This window comes from Eumetopias jubatus, unplaced genomic scaffold (assembly GCF_037043125.1).
Source record: "Eumetopias jubatus isolate StellerSeaLion01/CBP00866 unplaced genomic scaffold, mEumJub1_p1.0 scaffold_1, whole genome shotgun sequence".
In the NCBI taxonomy this organism is placed as follows: Eukaryota; Metazoa; Chordata; class Mammalia; order Carnivora; family Otariidae; genus Eumetopias; species Eumetopias jubatus.
In genome coordinates this window covers 184,244,435-184,265,807 of record NW_028274807.1, presented here as the reverse complement: position 1 = coordinate 184,265,807, position 21,373 = coordinate 184,244,435, and positions in this window count along the sequence as shown.

Sequence of the window (21,373 nt, the reverse complement as noted above, 5' to 3'; positions counted from 1 at the left end):
ATCAAATGAGACCCATGTAAATAATTTAAAATTTTCTAGTACCCATATTAAAAAAGGTGAAATTAATTTTATTAAGATATTTTATTCAACCCAATATATACAAAATAATAGTGTTTCAATATGCAATCATAAAAATTATTAATGGGATATTTTACTTTTTCATACTAAATCTTTGAAATATGGTGGATAATTTTTTTAAAAAGATTTTATTTATTTATTTGCCAGAGAGAGAGAGAAGCAGACTCCCCGCTGAGCAGGGAGCCCAATGCGGGGCTTGCTCCCAGGACCCTGGGATTGACTGAGCCCCCTAGGCACTCCTGGTGTATAATCTTTATGCTTGCAGCACATCTCAGTTTTGATTGGCCACATTTCAGGTGTGGAATTGCCACATGTGGCTAATGGCTGCCCTAGTGGACAGTCTGGACCTAGCACATAACAAGGGCTTCAGAAATATTATTATTGATATAATTATCACCGTTGTTATTCAATGGTGAGTGACAGGATCAAGGACTTTTTTGTAGAGGATGGTTGTGCAGAGTTGAGCAGAGGAACAGCCTATTTCCCCACCTTCCAGGACACTTGCTTGCTGGGATTTCAGTGCAGCTAAGGCCTCCAGCCAGTTAAGCCCATGGTTCTAGAGTGTAGCCAACAGGGGCCCTTGGTGTGATGGGCAGACTGTTTATAATACAGCCATGTTTATACTTTTTGTTTCTGGTATGAATTAATTATTTACTTATGATATTTAATAAAAACCAGACATCACCTCATTGGTGTTTAAACAAAAACAGTGCTATTCATTTCATTCATTCTGCTGAGGTCATCTGCTGTGGGGTTCACAGGGTGGTGGGTGGGGGTTGGGCAGGCGGCCTATGCGGCCTTGTGCCAAATGGTCCTTGGGCCCCAGAGTATTAGCTTCTCACTCAGGTGGGTCTCTGGTGGCCAGTACTGAAGGGAGGATGATGGAGTGGGGTTGTGGAATTGGGGGCCTAGCTGGGGCGAGGGAGCAAGAATGCCGGTTGGTGTGCGCATCCAAGAAAGTGGATGCTAGTACGTGGCTCAGTTGGTGTGCGCATCCAAGAAAGCGGATGCTAGTACGTGGCTCAGGGTGAGGGCTTGAAGGGTGCTAAGCTCTTTATGAGCAGGACCCCATCTATTCCTCCCAACTGCACAGTGAGGTAACTGTTTTACAGAGGAGAAAGCTACAGTTCCGAGAAACCGGACAACATGCCCAGCTGCGTGGTGGTTAAGCCCGTCTCTTTGCAAGGGTGCCTGACTAAAGATTGTGCTCTTTCCCACTTGGTGATGCTGCAACTTCCTCTCCAGACCTTTCTCACCACAGCCACATTCCCCCTGACATGGTTTTCTCCTGATTTGGTGGCTGCATTAAGTCTGGTATGAAGTCTGGGCCAACGCCTTTCTCCTTGGTGAGTGGAAACCATTTTCATACACGATGCGAACAGGTGAGTGTGGATCCAGGTGTCCCAGCTCTCAGGGCGAGTGGGTTGGAGGTTAGGTTCCAGCTCCCCCCCCCCATTCTGCCCAGGGCCAGCGGCCTCTCAGGTGCTAGGAGCATGAGGGCAAGCGCTGTTCTATTCTATTTTAGGATGTGGGCGTCATATCACTTCCTGTGCCCCAGCCACACTCTGCTCCCTTTGTTTTCTTGAATTTGCCAAGCTCATCCCTGTCTTGGGGTCTCTAAGCTAGCTCCCCCCCCCCCACTGAGAACGTCCCCTCCTCTTCCTCAGTCGCCTTGCCTGACCACCCCGGAAAGCGAGCTCTCTACCACTGCCCTCTCTTTAGTTCTGGCCATTTATTCCATCCTTATTTGTTGGTTTACCTGTTGACTGACCACCTCCACCATAGAAGGTAAACTCTGTAAGAGCAGAGAACATGTCAGCTTAGCTCATCCATGAACTCCCCATGTTTAGCACAATGTCTGGCCTCGAAGAGACTCTCAGTAGATATTTCTTGCACGGAGGAAGAAATCATAATGGAAATGCTTCAAGATTCATGCGCAACATGTGAACTTGGGTAAACTCCTTCCTCCCTGGGTCTCAGTTATCGCATCTGTGAAATGGCCTCCAGATGACCTCTGAGCTTTCTTCCAGCTCTCTGATCTGACACTGGAAACTGCTGAGCCCCACCCCATTCAGTTATTTTGCTTTTATCACTCGAGCACTTCCTTAGAAAAGGGGGTGGGGATCACTGTTCTCGTAAGACCTTAATTCCTTTGGGCAACTTTCCAATTCTTATAATTGTGTTAGAAACAGGCAAAGTTAACTGAGTTATTGATTCTGGAGTTTCGAGTCTCTGCTGGTGAGACCGAACCCACTAGCTGGCAGCTTGGTATTCTTTTTTTTCTTTTCTTTCTTCCTTTTTTTTCTCTTCTTCTTCTTCTCCTTTTTTTTTTTTTTGTAATGTTGTGAGATTACAGGCTAGTCCCTGAATCAACAATTCTTCCACTCTATAATAAAGTTGTATTTTCAAATTTTGTTTTTGACTTTAATTGCAGCCAGGCATGAAACAAGAGAAGGAGGGTGCCGTTCCAAATGAGTGCACATTCAAAATCATTCAAACTCTACTTGGAAGAGGAGAGGAAAATTAATAATGAGAACAAACAGGCCTTTGGAAGCAGGCTCCCCTTCCTCCCTTCTCTGTAAAATGGAATCCTTCTCCTGACAGAGTAAATGGAAAAAACACCAGAGCAAACAAACTTGGGGAGGTGCTAGCACAATTGGTTCTTTTGGTCTACACAGACCCAAATAACATGCAGACTGAACTATGTATGTGATAGAACCAGATAATTCAACGCTCATCCATTCATTCTTTCGTCCGATGAATGTTCATTGACCCCCTCCTCTGTGCCAGATGTCGGGCTGAGTGTGGGGGTAAAACAGTGAATAAACCAGCTAAAATTTCTATCCTAATATAATACCACTGCTCATGCAATAGCACTTACTATGTGTAAGTATAAGTGCTTTTCATGAAATTTATCATTTAGTCCTCATAATATCTTTAGGAGGCAGGGGCTGTCATGAGTCCCATTTTAGAGATGAGGGAACTGAGGCACGGGGCATGAAATGAGTGGTTCAGGATCACACGGCTGGGGAAGTGGAGAAGCAGGGTTGGCTCTGGGGGTTGTGCTCCTGAGCAATGATGTTGAGAGTCCCATAGAGCCAGCAGGTGGGTAAATGGGTGATTCCAATGTAGTTTGAGAAGCAATAAAATAACAGACACACACAGACTGGGTTGTCTAAAGAGGCCGAGGAAGGGTTTGTGCAAGATAGGATGTCTAGGCTGGGATCCGAAGGGTGAGAAAGAATAGCCAGGTAAAGATTGTGGGGCATCTGGAAGAGATATACATATTCCAGAAGAGACAGGAGTGGAAGAGTGGTACAGTGGAGGAAGGGAGGTGAGCCTGGCAGTGTTGACAGGAGGCCAGATCACAAAAGGTCTGGAAGGCCAGGCTAGGACCTTCATGTCCTGGCAGCAGTGGGAAGGTCCTGAAGGAGCATGGTCAAAGTCACGTCTGGGGAAGGCTGTGTCTAACTGCTCTGGGCACAGAGTGGATGGGAGGGTTGGAGACAAATCAGTTCCAGGGAGAGCTGAGGGTGGTCTGTCATGAAGCTGGAGACCATGGTGAAAAAGAGTAGTGTACTGGTTTGAGAGCATTAATGATGTTGAAATTATAGGATTTGGTGATAATTCAAATCTCCATACTTCAAATCAGGCAGGAGACTTAAATGAACAACTTTGGTTGCCTGCAATAACTGATAATTCTCCACTTCACTCATGCTATAGAGACAGGGTTATATGAGAAAACCAGGGAGCCCTTTACCCTGTGAGGTCATCTTTTCTCAAAGACCCACACAAAGTTGATGTGAAGAACATACCTGCATCCGCATAAGGAGCAGTCTTTACCATTGTTCTTTATACTATTTTTTTTAAAAGATTGTATTTATTTGAGAGAGAGAGAGTGAGAGAGAACATGAGCTGGGGGAGAAGCAGATGGAAAGGTAGAGGCAGACTCCCCCCCTGAGCAGGGAGCCCGATGCAGGACTCTATCCCAGGACCGTGGGATCACGACCTGAGCCAAAGTCAGATGCTCAACCGACTGAGTCACCCAGGTGCCCCATCTTTATACTGTTTTTAAAGTCCCTCATATGAATTCCCCTGCTTATTTATTTATTTGTTTATTTGTTTATTTTTTGAAAGAGAGAGAGAGAGGACTGGGGAGGAGGGCAGAGGGAGAGAGAGAATCTTAAGCAGGCTCCACGCTGAGCACGGAGACCAAACAACATGGGGCTCGATCTCCTGACCCTGAGATCATGGCCTCAGCCGAATCAAGAGTCAGAGGCTTAACCGACTGAGCCACCCAGGTGCCCCTCCCTCTGCTAATTTACAACTAGGATCTAATGATTTTCCTTTTAAGTGGTGGTTGAAAGTGATTTGGTCCACCATGTTTTGCTTTTGCCTTGGCTATCAACAAGCTCAGGGTGAATTTTTATTTTATTTTATTATTTTATTTTTATGTTTTTTAAAAGATTTTATTTATTTATTTGTCAGAGAGAGAGAGAGCACAAACAAGGGGAGTGGCAGGCAGAAGGAGAAGCAGGGTCCCCCACTGAGCAAGGAGCCTGATGCGGGACTCAATCCCAGGACCCTGAGCCGAAGGCAGATGCTTAACCAACTGAGCCACCTAGGTGTCCCTGGGGTGAATTTTTATACTCCTGATAAATATGTTAGTCTAGGGCTTGACCTATATGTTTCCTCTTCTTTAATTTATATCGTTTTATACATGTCTTCTTTCTAGCCGTAAGTGGCCTCCAATATTATTTGGAAGAAGTGGTGTATAAAATAATAAATATGAACCGCCTGAGAGTGAGGTGGCCGGATCTAGCTCCTATGCCGACTCCTTTCTCGCCGTTCATGGATGCTGGATTCCCCCATCGGACTCACTCTTCCGTGTTTGGACATCATCTTCACAAGACCCTGGAGAAGCACACATATATTGTTTTGGAGGGTGACTTTTCTGCACTTATTCACAAGGCAGAAGTGATTAGTCTATTGAATGCAAGTGTCTGCCACTTCGCAGGGGGGCAGGACTTGAAAGGGATGCGAACTAGGGCGGGGAAGTCTTGGTGGAGATTTGGAGGGCTGGGTTTTTGCAAATTAGCCCCAGATCAAACCTCAGGGGGAGGCCTTGGAAGGACTGTCCCCAAAGAGGACAAGAGTCACTGGCAGGAGAGATGGGAGGCCGCCAATGTGGTCAGAGGAAAGTGGGCTAGAGTATGCCTTGTTCATTCAGCCTCGTTTTCCACCATTGTGTTGACACAAGCCAACTAAGCCACACTTTCCACTGCCTTGGACAGCAAATTCAAAATACGGTAGTCCCCTCTTATCTGTGGGAGGTATGTTCCAAGTGCCCCGGGGGATGCCCCACACCCTATATATACTAAGTGTTTTCCTATACATATACACCTGTGATGAAAGTTTAATATGTAAATTAGGCACACTAAGAGATTAACAATAATAACCAATAATAAAATGGAAAAATTAAAAACAATATACTGTAATAAAAGTTACATGGATGTGGTCTTTCTCTCTCAAAATACTGTACTGTACTCACCCTTCTTGTGATGACATGAGTTTATAGAATGTCCTTATGATGAGATGAAGGGAGGGGAATGACAAGCATTGTGATGCAGCGTTAGGCTGCTACTGAGCTTCTTATGATTTGTCAGAAGGAGGATCATCTGCTTCCAGACCGCGGCTGACCATGGGGAACTGAAGCCGTGGAAAGCAAAGCCACGGGTAAGGGAGGCTACTGTACCATGATGAGGTACCTGCGCATGTGGAATGATGCTTAGGAGGCTTGGAAAGAGGTTCCTGCTTTCTCTTGTCCAAATATCTTTATCACGTTTCATTCAATGTTTCAAATTGTGACCATTTCAGGAAGTCTCGGCTAAAATGTGAATACCCCTGAGTGGTGTCATGCAACAAGGATGAAATCATGGAAACACAGGCCTTTGAGCTGGAAGGGGTCTGGGTGATAACTGACAGCAGCCCTCATGTATGTGAGAGCTGGTGAAACTTAATCACAGGAAGGTCAAACTAACCGGACCAAAGACACTAAGTCACTTAGCGGCAAATCCTGGATTATAACGCAGACCTCTGGCTTCTAGCAGAAGCTCTTTCCATGACACACGATTAGAAGCCAGTCTACATCCAATTCTTTTCTAAAGTAACAGCCAAATAGAAGGGAACAAGGTCCAGGAGGAGCAGGTTTTGATATGAAGAGATAAGAGAGACCAATGGTAATTACACGGACCTGCTTATGGAGTTCTGAACCATTTTTGTGAAGACATGTTTGTCTGTAGAGAATTGTTCTTTGTCTACCCTGCATGATCCTGGTGGGTCCATCTGCAAAAGAGCCTAAAGCCACCCCCTCCCCATTCCTCCATATAGGAGAGGGCACACGACTAAGTCTGGCCCATCAGAGTCCTCCGTGCCTGTTCTGTAGATATTGGTAGAAGCGAGGGGCAACTTCCAGATCCAACCAGAGTCCCTCCATGAAATGGGATGTATGGAAGTCTCACTTCCTCTGTACAGACTATTTGGCCTGGAACTGCAAGGGGCCATCTTTCTCATGGCATTTGAAAGACACTGCCTGAGTATGAAGCCAACACTGAAGAAAGCAAAGGCCAAAACGAGAGATAATGAGCAAGAATGAGAGGAAGGTGGGGAGAGGAGGGGAGGAAGAAGGAGAAACAGATTGAGAGGGAGAATAAGAGATTGAGACAGAGAATACAAGAACAAGCAAGCATCTGGAAGAAATAATCTGAGTAACTGGATCCAGCCACGCCTGAAGCCAGATGCACTCCAGAACTTTACAGTTTATGAGAGCCAGTAAGTCTGTTTTATTTTTTTTCCTGTTCAAACTAGTTTAAGTTGAGTTTCTCCTATTTAACAGTACAGATCCTGTTTATAATATAAGCTTTTTTATGTAAATTATCCCACTTGATTTTCTCAACCACCCTATGAGATAGATATCATTAGGATCACCATTTTATACATGGGCCCGACGAAGCTCAGAGATGTTAAGTCATTGGCCTGAGGTTATAGAACTTTATGAAAGCCGCCTGGATTACTCTATCAGATCCTTTACTTCTTATCTGCTAAGCCTTGCTGTCAAGGGTTTAGGTTGGGAGGTCTGGAGGCCGGCTTTGTCCTTTTGTGTCGTGGTGAGGAGCTAGCCGTCTTTTCTGCAAACTGCTCTTCCTCACCTGGTGTGTTCACGCATCACTAGCTGCTCCGAGAATGCTAACGAGCTAAGATAACTGCACTGGCCACATGCATCTGGGCATGGTCCACTCCACAGTCAGAGGCGGGCTCGTCTCCAGCTTCACGCGGGTGGCTGTGCAAGCCGCCCAGGCCGCCGCCTCCTCCTCTGGTACCACAGCAAGCCTTAGTGGGTAGCACCGCTGCGAGCCGTTCCCCTTTGAGGCCAGCATGTGGTACAGCCGGAAGCCTGTGGTCAGCATGCGGCAACTCACATAATACACTTCACCAGTGTGAGAAAGCCACAACACAGCGTGGAGGAAACAGTTCGCCAGAACTTTCCACCTCCCATCTGCTGGACAAGATGACCGAGGTTGGGATTTGAGCCATGCCTCCGAGTTTCCCAATACATACTCCCTGGAGAACCGTGTGAAAAGACAGGTGGGTTGTGACAAAGGAGAGCTCCTATAAACACAAGCTTAGAAGGCCTGGTTGTCCCTGTCTGGTTTACTTCCCCCAGCCCAGGGGCTGGGTGAGGACAGACACATCCTTCTCCTTCTGAGGCTTCTAGCCATCCCCTCAGAGAACACGCCGAGTTCTTCACCTCCCCAACGAAGACACCCAGCCATCTGGGGTGTGACGGGTTTTTTTTTTTTTGATCAGTTCCTTGGATAACTTGGTGCATCCACCTCAGTTTTTCTTCCGTGTTCCTGGAGAAGTTGTGTTCCTGGAGAAGTCGCGTTCCTGTGAGCCATATGGTCTAGCACCACAGGAAGAAAAGTCTGGGAGTTACCGCTCCTCCGGCTTGTGAGCACATTTCACCTCTGATGTCTTCTTCCTGAATGCATTTGAGCTTTACTCCTCTGATTCTTTCTCTCCCATCTGGTTTCTATCTGACCCAAGCAGCTGTTTTTCCCATTTAAAATAACACACTTACCTCTTTCTTCTTTATGTGCCATGTTTTCAGTTTTGAAATGCTTTTTCATATGGATTGAAACAGATTGTTTTTTCTTCCTCTTCAAGAAAAGAAGTACCTGTATTTTGACTTGGTTATGTGCGAATTCTTTAAGCAGACCCACAGAACAATTGCAATGAAGGCCTTTGCTTGGCCAGGGTACCATTCTGTAAAGCCACAGTGACCGTGCTCTGTGCTCAGGAAGACTTAAAGCCATGACTAATATTAGCAAAGCACAGTATATATAACATGGCCAGTTGGGGATCATAAATATTTATAAAGACCATAGGAACCTCTCTCATAATGCAAAGAGAAGTGCTCAATAAGAGTTAAGCAGTATGTGTTGGATGTTTTTGGAAAATGATGAATAGATGACCTTTTTTCCAAATGACAAAATGCTCCTCCCTCAAACCTCTTGAATTTTAAAGATAGCTGGGAAAGCAAAGCCCTGGAATTTTCTCTACTGATTGAAGAGTGGGGCGGAACTTTGCCATCAGCGATGGAAGAATTTATTCCCATTTTAAGTAATGTTTACACTATCTAGCCACACCATAGGGAAAGGAATACAGGGAGAATTTGAGAAAGAGTAAGGCTCCATATTCAAGACGGTGGCTGTTTAAATGAGAGACAAGTGCTGGGGTCAAAAGGAAAATCAAATCCTGACTCTGCTCTCTCCCAGCTGGGTGATCTTTGTGTTCCTAGATTTCCCTTCTTTCTCAGGGTCTTTGCACATGCCCTTCCCTGCATGTGCTCTTCCCCCATTTTGCATGGTGGTTCCTTCAGCTCTCTGCTTCAATTGTCACCTCCTCAGAGAGGCCTTGGGGGACCACCCCATCAGTGCAGGCCCAGTCATTTGCCTCTTTTGTTTCCTTCCTTCACTGCATGGAGCATCAGCTTTTCATGTCTTTGTTTCCTTGCTTTGTGTTGGTCTCATCCTCTGCAAATCTTCATAATGGCAGGGGTTGTGGTCTTCCTTTTTGGTTAACCAACCCCCTTCCCCCCAAAAACCCAATAGACTTAATTTTTTTTGAGCAGCTTTGGGTTTGCAGAGAAAGAAGTGGAAAGTACAGAGACTTCCCACATACCCCATCATGTCCCCCCACCTCCCGAAATTCCCGTTATTCACATCTTTCATTAGCATGGCACATTTGTTGCAATTGGTGAGCCAATGTTGATACATTATTAACTGAAGTTTATAGCTTACATTAGGATTCACTCTTGGTGTTGTATATTCTGTGGGTTTTGTCAAAGGTTTAATGACATGTATCCATCATTTTAAGATCCTACAGAACAGTTTCACTGTCTTAAAAAGCCCCTGTGCTCCACCTGTTCACCCCTCCCTCCCTTCAACACCTGGCAACCACTGATTTCTTTACTGTCTCCACAGGTTCGCCTTTTGCAAAATGTCATATAGTGGGAATCATACAATATGGAACCTATTCAGGTTGGCTTCTTTCACTTAGCAATTTTTTCCTGGCCTCATTTTCTCTCCCCTGTTTTCCAGCATCCCCGAGATAGGAAGTACCCAGGGAATGTTTATGGGACGAACAAATACACGAGCCTCAAGTTGTCCTAATTTGTAAAATGGTCTACTTTATAGAGTTGTGAGGATTCACAGAGGTAACCCATGGGCAGGTTTGCTGAGTGTATGGCCGCTGGTAAGCCCCGAAAGTGGTGGTTGCTACTTTTCATATTCTGGTGGCATACCAGGTCCTAGTGATGCTGGCGTGCCTATGGGGAATGGGGAGGGGCTGAGAGTGTGTTTATGAAACTTAGGGTTTTTTTCAGAGTTCTGGCAGGTGGCACTACAATTTCTCCATCAGCCTCTTTCTCTCCAGAGAGCTGCCCCTTAAAATTACAGAGCCTTTGGGAAGTCTTGGTGAGCTCCTGTGAGGATGTCTCTGGTCAGAGTTTTCAGTGCAAAGTATTTCCATGATTTGCAATTCTTTTGAGAGATGCTTCTTCTCAAAGTGGCTCTGGGGCTCTGTATGTGAACTGTCCTTATTTCTTTTCTCCTACATACTGTTTAGTAACCCTTGCTTCTCTTAAAGTATTTTTATTTATTTATTTTAGAGAGAGAGAGAACGAGCATGAGCAGGGTGGGCAGCGGAGGGAGAGGGAGAAGAAGGCTTCCCGCTGAGCAGGGAGCCCGATGTGGGTCTCAATCCCAAGACCTTGGGATCATGACCTGAGCCGAAGGCAGACACCCAACTGACTGAACCACCCAGGTGCCCCAACCCTCGCTTTTCTTGAAGGAAAACTTCACCTAGTGTTTCCAGCTCCACTTCCTTTCACCACGGGGTGGAAATTCTGATGGCTTCCCCAGTGGGAACTTGAGGAGACTGGCCTGCATGTGCGAAGACTCTGTATTCTGAAACTCTTCAGTCTTCTGAAAATTTCAGGTTGCTGAAACAACTTCTGAAATGGGAAACGTGCAAGGCATTTCACAAGAGCTTCTATTCCTGGGTTGTTTAAAATGCTTTAAGAAGGAGTGCCTGGGTGGCTCAGTCGGTTAAGTTTCTGCCTTCGGCTCAGGTCATGGTCCCAGGGTCCTAGGATCGAGTCCCGCATCCGGCTCCTTGCTTCGTGGGAAGCCTGCTTCTCCCTCTGCCCTCTACTCCCCCTGCTTGTGCTCTCTCTCTCTCTCTCTCTGACAAATAAATAAATAAAATCTTAAAAAGAAATGCAACATTTCTGTGGCCCTTTTAGGCTAAGATAGAAGTTGTGTCTTCAGTTCCAATGGTTTGTCTCTCTAATGCCGTACATCTGGATACTGGGAAGGGCCAGGTGACTTTCACATGAATGCTCTGGCATTTCTGGACTATCAGAATCAATGTTTTATAAAAATAATGTGCAACTTTTTAGATTTTTTAAATGGCTGTTGCAGAATTGGTTTCAAAACTGTGAAAGCCTTGGGGCGTCCAGTGGCTCAGTTGGCTAAGCGTCCAACTCTTGATTTCGGCTCCTGTCAGGATCTCAGGGTTGCGAGATCGAGCCCCACGCCCAGGCCAGTCCAGTCCCGCGTTGGGGCTGGGTGTGGAGCCTGCTAAAGATTCTCTCTCCCTCCTCCCCCACGCCCCCACCCTCTATCTCTCTCTTAAAAAAAAAAAAAAAATCCCTCCTTTTGCTCTGGAAAGAAGAAAGTGCAACATCCAAATTAATAGGATGTGAAATTTTAAAACAGATTTCCTTCATGGAATAATCTCATAATATTTATAGGCTATTAGTTTCAACAACATAAAATTCCAGTTGAGTTTTGCAACGATAGACATAAATGGGGCCTCTTCTTGGGACTCGGCTGGCCTGAAAGCCAAATGAAACTCAAAGGGGACACCAGTTGGCTATGAGTTAGAGCAGGGGTTGTCAAATACGATTGAGTGTGGGGATCACTGGGGCGCTGGGTGCTCATTAAAAATGCCGATGCCACTCCTCCCCAAGATTCCGACTTAATTGCCTGGGGTATGAGATGAAGTCCCAAAGTCTTCATGCATATTTGAACCAGAAATTTAGTGAATTAGCGTTTAAACTTATATTTACAGAGCACTGTTCTAAGCGCTTTGCACGTATCCACTTAGTTAATTCTCACAACACCCCCAGGAAGTGGGTGTCTCTATTATCCTCATTTCGCGGAGGAAGAAAGTGGTGCGAAGAAGTTATGCAGCTCACCTACGTTCACAGTTGGCGAAAGCAGAGCTGGGGTTCTAGCTGGACTGCCAGCGTCCGGGCTTTTAGCCGCTTTGCTACACTGCCTCTCATGGGTCATCTTTGTACCTACTTTGAATCTGGATGATAGATTTTTCTTTACTTTTTGCCTGAATGAAAATTTGCATCTATCTGTGTAGGTAGTTCAGCCATGTTGAATAGAGTGATCTGTTGATTCTATCCAGATGATCAGGCATATAGACATGGGACCACTTAAAAAGAAATGCACATAGCGGTTTGGATGGTTAATAGTAATTGTCGACGAGGATGTAGACAGACTGCAACCCTGGTGCGTTGCTGGTGGGAATGTGGAAAGGTGCAGCCAGTGTGGAATATTGTTTGGCAGTTCCTCAAAAAGTTCAACATTGAATTACTACATGACCCAGCAGTTCCACTCCTAGGTATATATCCAAAAGAACTGATAGCAGGGACTCAAGCAGGTTCCTATATATTCATAGCAACATCACTTACACTAGCTAATAGGAAAAATTCAAATAACTACCGACGGATGAACAGAGAAACTAAATGTGGTATAGCCACACAACAGAATATTATTCACCCACAAAAAGGAAAAGGAAATTTGGACACACGCTACAACATGGATGAACCTTGAGAACGTAAACCAGACCCAGAAGGACAAATGTATGATACCACTTATATGGGCATACCTTGGAGACATTGCAGGTTTGACTCCAGACCACCACAATAAAGTAAATATTGCAATAAAGTGAGTCAAATGAACTGTTTGGTTTCTCATTGCATATAAAAGTTACATTTACATTGTGCTGTAGTCTATTAAGTGTGCAATAGCATTATGTCTAAAAAACAATGTACATGCCTTAATTAAAAATACTTTGTTGCCATATGTCAACTATTCTTCAATAATAAAAAATACTTCATTGCTAAAAAATGCTAACCATCATCTGAACTTTCAGCAATTTATAATCTTTTTGCTGGTAGAGAGTTTTACCGTGATGTTGATGGCACTGACTGATCAGGGTGGTGGTGGCTGAAGGTTGGGGCAGCTGTGGCAATTTCTTTTTTTTTTTAAAGATTTTATTTTATTTATTTGAGACAGAGAGAGAGAGAGAGAAAGAGAGAGAGAGCACAAGAGGGGATAGGGTGAGAGGGAGAAGCAGACTTCCCGTCGAACAGGGAGCCCGATACAGGACTCCATCCCAGGACTCTGGGATCATGACCTGAGCCGAAGGCAGTCACCAAACCAACTGAGCCACCCAGGCGCCCAGCTGTGGCAATTTCTTAAAATCAGACAACAGTGAAGTTTGTCACATCGATTGACGCTTCCTTTCGTGAACGATTTCTCTGTGTAGCATGCAAATACTGTTTGATAGCATTTTGCCCACAGTAGAATTTCTTTCAAAATTGGAGTCAGTCCTCTCAAACCCTGCTATTGCTTTACCAACTAAGTTGATGTAATATTCTAAATTCTTTGCTGTCATCAATCTTCACAGCATCTTCACCAGGAGTAGATTCTATCTCAAAAAACCACTTTCTGTGCTCATCCATAAGAGGCACCTCCTCATCCACTCAAGTGTTCTCATGAGATTGTAGCAATTCAGTCCCATCTTCAGGCTCCACTTCTAATTCTAGTTCTTGTGTTATTTCTACCACATCCCTAGTTACTTCCACCAGGGAAGCCTTGGACCCTCAAAATCATCCATGAGGGTTGCAATCAACTTCTTCCAAGTTCCCATGAATGTTGATACGTTGACCTCTTCCCATGAATCACAAATGTTCTTTTTTTTTTTAAAGATTTTATTTATTTATTTGACAGAGAGAGAACACAAGTAGGCAGAGCGGTAGGCAGAGGGAGAGGGAGAAGCAGGCTCTCCACTGAGCAGGGAGCCCAATGTGGGGCTCTATCCCAGGACCCTGGGATCATGACCTGAGCTGAAGGCAGACACTTAACTGACTGAGCCACCCAGGTGCCCCGAATCACGAATGTTCTTAATGGCAGTTAGAATGGTGACTCTTTTACAGAAGGTTTTCAATGTACTTTGTCCAGAACCAACAGAGGAATCCCTATCTATGGGAGCAATAGCCTTACAGAGTGTATTTCTTGAATAATAGTATTGGAAACATTTCCAAAATTACAGCTCGATCCAAGGCTGCAGAATGCATGTGGGGTTGGCAGGCATGAAAAGCAACATTAATCTCATGGTCCATCTCCATCAGAACTCTTGGGTGACCAGGTGCATTGTCAATGAGCAGTCATATTTGGAAAGGAATCTTTTTTTCTGAGCAGTAGGTCTCAACAGTGGGCTTAAAATATTCAGTAAACCATCTTATAAACAGATGTGTGGTCATCCAGGCTTTGTTGCTCCATTGGTAGAGCACAGGCAAAGTTGATTTAGCATAATTCTTTAGGGCCCTAGGATTTTCAGAATGGTCAGTGAACACTGGCTTCAACTTAAAGTCACCCGCCACAATAGCCCCTAACAAGAGAGTCAGGCTGTCCTTTAAATCTTTGAAGCCAGGCATTGACTTCTCCTCTTGGGCTACGGAAGTCCTAGGGGGCATTTCCTTCCAAAAGAAGGCTGTTACATCCACAATTGAAAAATCTATTGTTTAGTGTAACCACCTTCATGAATTCTCCTACTTAGGTTTTCTGGATCACTTGTTGCAGCTTCATCTTGAGCTTTTATGTTTACAGAGATGGAGTCTTTCCTTAAACCTCATGAACCAACCTCTGCGAGCTTCCATCTTTTCTTCTGCAGGTTCCTCACCTTCCTCAGCCTTCAGAGAATTGAAGAGTTAGGTCCTTGCTCTGCATTAGGCTTTGGCTCATGGGAATGTTGTGGCTGGTTTGATCTTCCATCCAGACCACTGAAACTTTCTCCAGATCGGCAATAAGGCTGTGTCACGTTCTTATCATTCACATGCTCACTGGAGTAGCACTTTTCATTTCCTTTAAGAGCTTTTGCTTTACATTCACAACTTGGCTAGCTGTTTGGCACAAGAGGCCTCGCTTTCAGTCTGTCTTGGCTTTAGACACACCTTCCTCACTAAGCTTCATCATTGCTAGCTTTTGACGTAAAGCTAGAAACTTGCAATTCATCCTTTTACCTGAACACTAAGAGGCTTTTGTAGAGTTCTTAATTGGCCTAATTTCAATATTGTTGGTTGTGTCTCAGGGAATAGGGAGGCCCAGGAGAGGGAGAGAGATGGGGAAGACCCGATCGGTGGAGCAGTCAGAACACACACATTTATTGATTAAGTTCACTGTCTTATATGAGCACAGTTCGTGGGGCCCCCCACCCCCAATTGCAAGAGTAACATCAAAGATCACTGATTGCAGATCACCATCACAAATATTATAATAATAAACAAGTTAGAAATATTATGAGAATTACCAAAATCTGACACAGAGACATGAAGTGAGCAAATGCTGTGGGAAAATGGCACTGATTGGGGTGCCTGGCTGACCCAGTTGGTACAGCATGCAACTCTTGATCTCAGGGTTGTAGGTTTGAACCCCACATTGGGTGTAGAGATTACTTAAAAATAAAATCTTAAAAAAAAAAAAGAAAATGGCACGATAGATTTGCTTGACCACGGGTTGCCACAAATATTCAATTTGAAAAAAACACATTATCTTGTGAAGTGCAGTTACACAAAGCACGATAAAATGGAGCACAATTGAATGAGGTATGCCTGCATGAGGTACCTGGAATTCATAGAGACAGAAGGTAGGACAGGGCTTACTAGGAGCTTGGGGGGAGGATGAAAATGAGGTGCAGAGTTTCTATATGGGGTAATGGGAAAGTTCTGGAAATACAGATAGTGATGATGGTTGCACACACTGTGAATATACTTGATGCCATTGAATTACATACTTAAAAATGCTTAAAATGGTAAATTTTATGTTATGCATATTTTACCACAATAAAAAAAAAAAAAGAAAGAAATGGAAAAAGGAGACCACCAGCCAAGTGAGAAGACGCAGTGAGGCAAAGGGACTTTGGATTTGAGTCAGAGTCTTATCTCAGCTCTTGGCATTTTATCCAGAAAATTGTCCTCATTGTTAGCCATTTCAATGTGTGCATAAACGCAGCTGGGATAACTTTAGAGAGACATCACTGAAATCCATCAAATTTTACCTTCCCATACAGAATAAAAGTGTTATTAATGTTAAAAAAACATTAAAACTATATTAAAATGTAAACTTTGGGCAAGTCCTGAGCAATACGACAGATTAAAATAAAGAAAGTCCCTCTGATTCTTGTAGGGGGGATTGACCACACTATGGCTGCAACTACGATGAGTGTTGTAATGACCCATTCACAGGCACCCCAGTTATTGGCTCATCACAGACATGTGTTATTGGAAACAGAATCTGCAACCTTCACCTCCAAAATGACGAGCCCTTGCCAACTCATCCGAAAGAGCAACTTGGAGACTGTATCCAGCTAAGGGCTGTGGTTGAGCAAAGACAAATATCACATAAAGCAGAGTCTGTTGTTCAACCCTGCTGAGGATGAGTAAAGTTCATAAGAGCTCGGTTCAACATGTGTAACCAGATATGGACACCAAAGAATTAATACAGACCAGGCAACAGTGTGTTACTGCGCATGGGGACATAATTCATCATGAGCCATGGTGTTCAGAAGACAGACTTCATGACTCAGGAATGAAGGCATGGCCTCTGGTTGATAAGGGAATGATCACACTTGAGAAAGATCAAAATTGCATGCTGGTAGGGCTACTAAAGCTTACAGTGAATTTTAGTGAGTGCTTTCTATGACATGGTAGATAAAAAACACACAATGTCTCGGGCGCCTGGGTGGCTCAGATGGTTAAGCGTCTGCCTTCGGCTCGGGTCATGATCCCAGGGTCCTGGGATCGAGTCCCGCATCAGGCTCCCTGCTCCTTGGGAGACTGCTTCTCCCTCTGCTTCTCTCTCTCTCCCCCTCTGAGTCTCATGAATAAAGAAATAAAATCTTAAAGCAAAACAAAAACAAAACACACGGTGTCTCTACCCTCTTCTACAGGGTACTTGTAGAGTCTTTTCAACAATCAGTTGAAGGACCACTGTGCTAATCACTGAGTTTATGGCTTCTTCATGTTAGTGTCAACATCTAGGCAACTACCACCTGCCAATTAACAGCGTGATGAGAACAGCTAATCAGAATTACTTAGGAAACTCTTCCCCCTAAAACACCTATATAGATGTGAATTACTTTATTTGGTCAACAAAGCGGACAACCCAAAATCTATTGCTTACTTCTGCTCATTGGTTGTGCCTATGATCTCTGTGTTCAGGATACAGGGAATGTGGAGTGATATTCATTTCTCAGCTCTCTCAAACTAGTCCTATCTCTCTCGCCACCACCGTCATCTAAGCCACACTTAACTCTCACCTGGACAACTGCAGTCACCTCCTAGCTGGTCTCCCTAAGACCACCCTTGCTCCCCTCAATCCGCCTCCAGTCCCTCAACTGAGCAAGCTCATCATTTCACTTCCCTGCTTCAAACCATCAAATAGCATCCCATTTACTGTTTCTCTAAGGTTTTAAATATTTACTACACCTGCTGGATTTAGTTCCTCCCTAGCATTCCGTGCCTGGTGCCTGGTCTTGCCCTTGACCCTGAAGCTCACTGCCACCCCCTCTCCCATCCTGCTAGCAAGTCACACAAGCCTTCTATCAGTTGTCTGAGCTCACCTAACAATTCCCAGCCTTGGAACTTTTGCCAATGAAAGTACCTCTGCCTGTAATATCCTTGCCATTAGTTTTGAATTGGCTACCTCTTACTCTACAGCCCTAGTGTTATGTCACTTTCTTAGAGAGGTCTTTCTGGGGTACCCCATTAAAATGAGATCCTTTGTGTGTTCTCTCTCTTTCTTCAGATCCCTTCCTAGCACTTGTTATAGCTGGTCACTATAAACACTGTATCTGAGTGTTCATATACTTACAGACTTAATGTCAGCCCCCCACTGCACTACAATATGAAGGGGGCAACGTGTATCTTATTTATTAATGAATTTTCAGAATCTAGCGGTAGATAACCTGGCACATAGCAGTTTTTCAATAAATACTTGTTGCAAGAGAAACACCTAATGGTAACAGGCTCTCTGCGGTCAGAAGGAAGATGTAGGTGGGGATGATTTATAAACAAACCACATGCATTTTGTCAGACTCTGGGTTAGTTTTATTAATGTCCAGATACCTCGTTAAGTTTACAAATCATGACAATTGTGGGAAAATCTGATTAATCATTTAACTCTCATTTGTGTTTAACAGGACTTTCCCAAACAAATGGGCAGCTACACTCGCCTTGTAAACAGATTTATAAAATTTGCACAGTCAAAATGCACACAAAGCAATTCCATCATCTCCCCCCTTTTTGGCTTTTATTATTCTTCCACTCATCATGACCAAGAATCAGCCCAGTACTTGGCAACAGGAGGTGTAGAAGTGAAGGGGAGACATGAGCAACAGTTGACACAGGCCCCCTTCGGAGCTCCCCTTAGACCCACATTCTCAGGAAATCCAATGCAAGAAGTGGAGCAAGGAAAGATGGGGTGGGGGGGTGAATGACTTTCCGAACCATTGCTTAATGTTTTTTGATCCACCTGGAGCAGGGCAGCCAGAACTGTTTTAAAAAATGACCCACTTTATTCTTAAAGCTCTCCAAGAGAAAGAAATGCCACAATCTCCACAGGGATGAGGGAACGATTAAATCAGATAATCCATGGAAAGGATTTTGCCAAGTGGCGGCCACATAGCAAGCAAGCGCTCAATCACACTGTAGGCGAGGATTATTAGTATTCAGCAGTGCGGGGAGAGCCCCTTTCAAATCTTTGCTCTAGGAACCTGTACTGATGGTCTTAAAACTCTTGTGCTCAAAACGTTTTTGATAAATCACATCGAGATTCCCCTCCCCACCCTTCAACAGTCCTTTGTACCATGTAGTATTTCCTCTACTTAAAATATGAAATTAGCACGCGATAAGGAACTATTGCACGACGACCACACGTAAGTGAGTTGCGGTGAATGGCAGGATCCTAGCAATTAGCCAAACCGCTAAGCCGCGATTTCCCCCTTTCTAGCCCAGCCCTTGTTGTTTGGGTAACGGCATCGATTTGACACTTCGTTTCGCCCCAAATCCTCAGAGTCTCAGCTGTGCAAAAAGCAACGTCCTTTAATGATTTCCTTTGAATGGCTTTCCATCCCGGGAGGAAGAGGGCCCCTCTTGTTCAAATACAAAGGAACCATCCATTCACCAAGACCTCTCTTTTCTGTTAAGTGTCTCTTGAATTTCAAAGGGGGACTTGGAATTTCTCAGTCCTCAAACCCAGAGTGCAGCTCTAGAACGGGCAGCTTATTTCCTTTGTCCCTTTAAGACCAGAAAACAACTCCCGGCAGGGAAATAACCGTTCTTATTTTTCTTGGGTTCAAAACGAGACCCGATTCCAACCTGCTAATGCTTACCATTTCACAGTAACCAAGCAGTTTATGATAATCAGCTCAAGAATACCCTTTCCGTCCAAACAAGGATATGGCTACCAACAGCGACAGCTGTATTTTGCTAGTCAATCCTCATGTTAAAGATTTACAGTTTTAAATTCTGTCACTTGGTTTGCCAACTGCTCTTCTTCCTGGAGCTGCCCAGTTGTTTCTGAGGAGCCTTGAAGTGGTTTCCTAGCTATTTCAACCCCCCGCCCCATGACAATGCGCTCTTAGAGTCGGACCAAAGAATGGAATTCCCTGTTTATATCCACAAAGCTTCTCTCGCTCTCCTTCTTTTAAACATATGCAGAGTCATCGCAGAAACTGGAAGCAGATTAAAGAAATGCAGGCTTTTAAGGCGAGTTTGCAAAAACGTAAAGCTGGAAGCCCGCTTTGCGCTCGCTCCCTGGCCCCCTCTCCGTGTTATGTGATTCATCTGCTCTAATCCGGCCCGATTCATCATGCTCGTCCATCAGCGTCTTCAAAGCAAACCCGGCAGCTGCTTTTGCCATTTATCAGTGGGAAATAAAAGAGAAAGGGGGCGGGGGAAGTAAGGAAAACCCATCACCACGTTCAGGGGCCTGGGATGATGGGTGTGAAAAAAGGGTGGAGGGTAAGCTTATCTAATGAAACCCAGAGCCTTCCCAGGATGTGAGTTCTCGAACAAAGGACTGTAACTGAGAGCAAGACCAGCAGCCGGTCTGCAATAAAGTCTCAGGGATACAGCCCGACGGAAACAAAAGGTTTAATGGGGGAACTAGAAGAATGTGCATGGAATGATATCCACTCCAGAGGAGTTTACTACCTTGCAATATTTGCAGAAATCTGTTGTTCTCTTTGACCTGTCCCTCAGCTTTCTGCTCTGTGATAACAGCGCGTGTTTGCGGGTGGGAAGCCAGCACTTTGACCTGACTGCCCTTCCTGGCAGACCCTGGGGGGTGGCTGATGTGGTAATTCACAGTTCTTATGCTCTTAAAATGCCTTGCAAATCACCTGCCACTTAAACACGGTTGATGGGTGTCTCAGTCCTGAATTTGGGATGCACCAAGTTTTGCTCTCGGGTTTGAGAGTCACAAAGCGAGAGTTATGACTGGGGAGTTTCAATTCCTGGAATTCAGCCTATGTATTTGTAATCCACGTGACATGCCATAAAGAGAGGTAAATCTCTGTGACGGCAGAAGGTAGAAAGAACAGCAATGTTCATCAATAATGGTGTGCAATGTACTTAATAGGAAGAAGGAGGAGGGTAAGTGAACTGTGGGAACGCTGTCGAAGATATTCCACACTGTGAATACTCTGCAAGAGAAAGGAACGAACTACTGATTTGTGCAATGACAAGCCTGAAGCTCAAAAACAGAAGAGTAGATACCGTATGATTCCCTTTATAGGAAACTCCAGACAGGCAAAGCTATCTTATGGTAGGAAGAGAACAATAGTTATATCTGAGAACAAAACAGTGGGAATTTTCTGATACAGAGCATGAGGGAAGTTTCTGGGGGTGATGTTCATATTCTGTATCTTCATAGGAATTTGGGTTGTGCAAATGTATTCATTTGTCCAAAGTCAGTGTCCTGTACCTGAGTTGTGCATTTGTCAAAACTCGGAACGTTCACTTAAGATTTGCACATTTTATTGTATGTGTATTTTACAGAAAAAGAAAAAAAACTACACGGTAAACTCTAGCTAATGATACACTGGCTGAAGTATTGATGTGAATGTGTATTGAAATCTGCGATTTACTTTGAAATGGCTCTGGAAATAATAGGGTTTGACAGATGGAGAGAAAAATGGCAGAATGGGTGGATATTTGATAAGGGAAGCACAGGAAGTTAATGAATGGTAAAACTTGGCTGGTGAGTGTTCACAGGTATTGAGGGCCAAACTACTTACTCTTTGCTTTATTTTGAAATGTTCATAAAGGGTCAGGGAAAAGAAGAACGAGGAGGCTTTTTATGTCCTGATA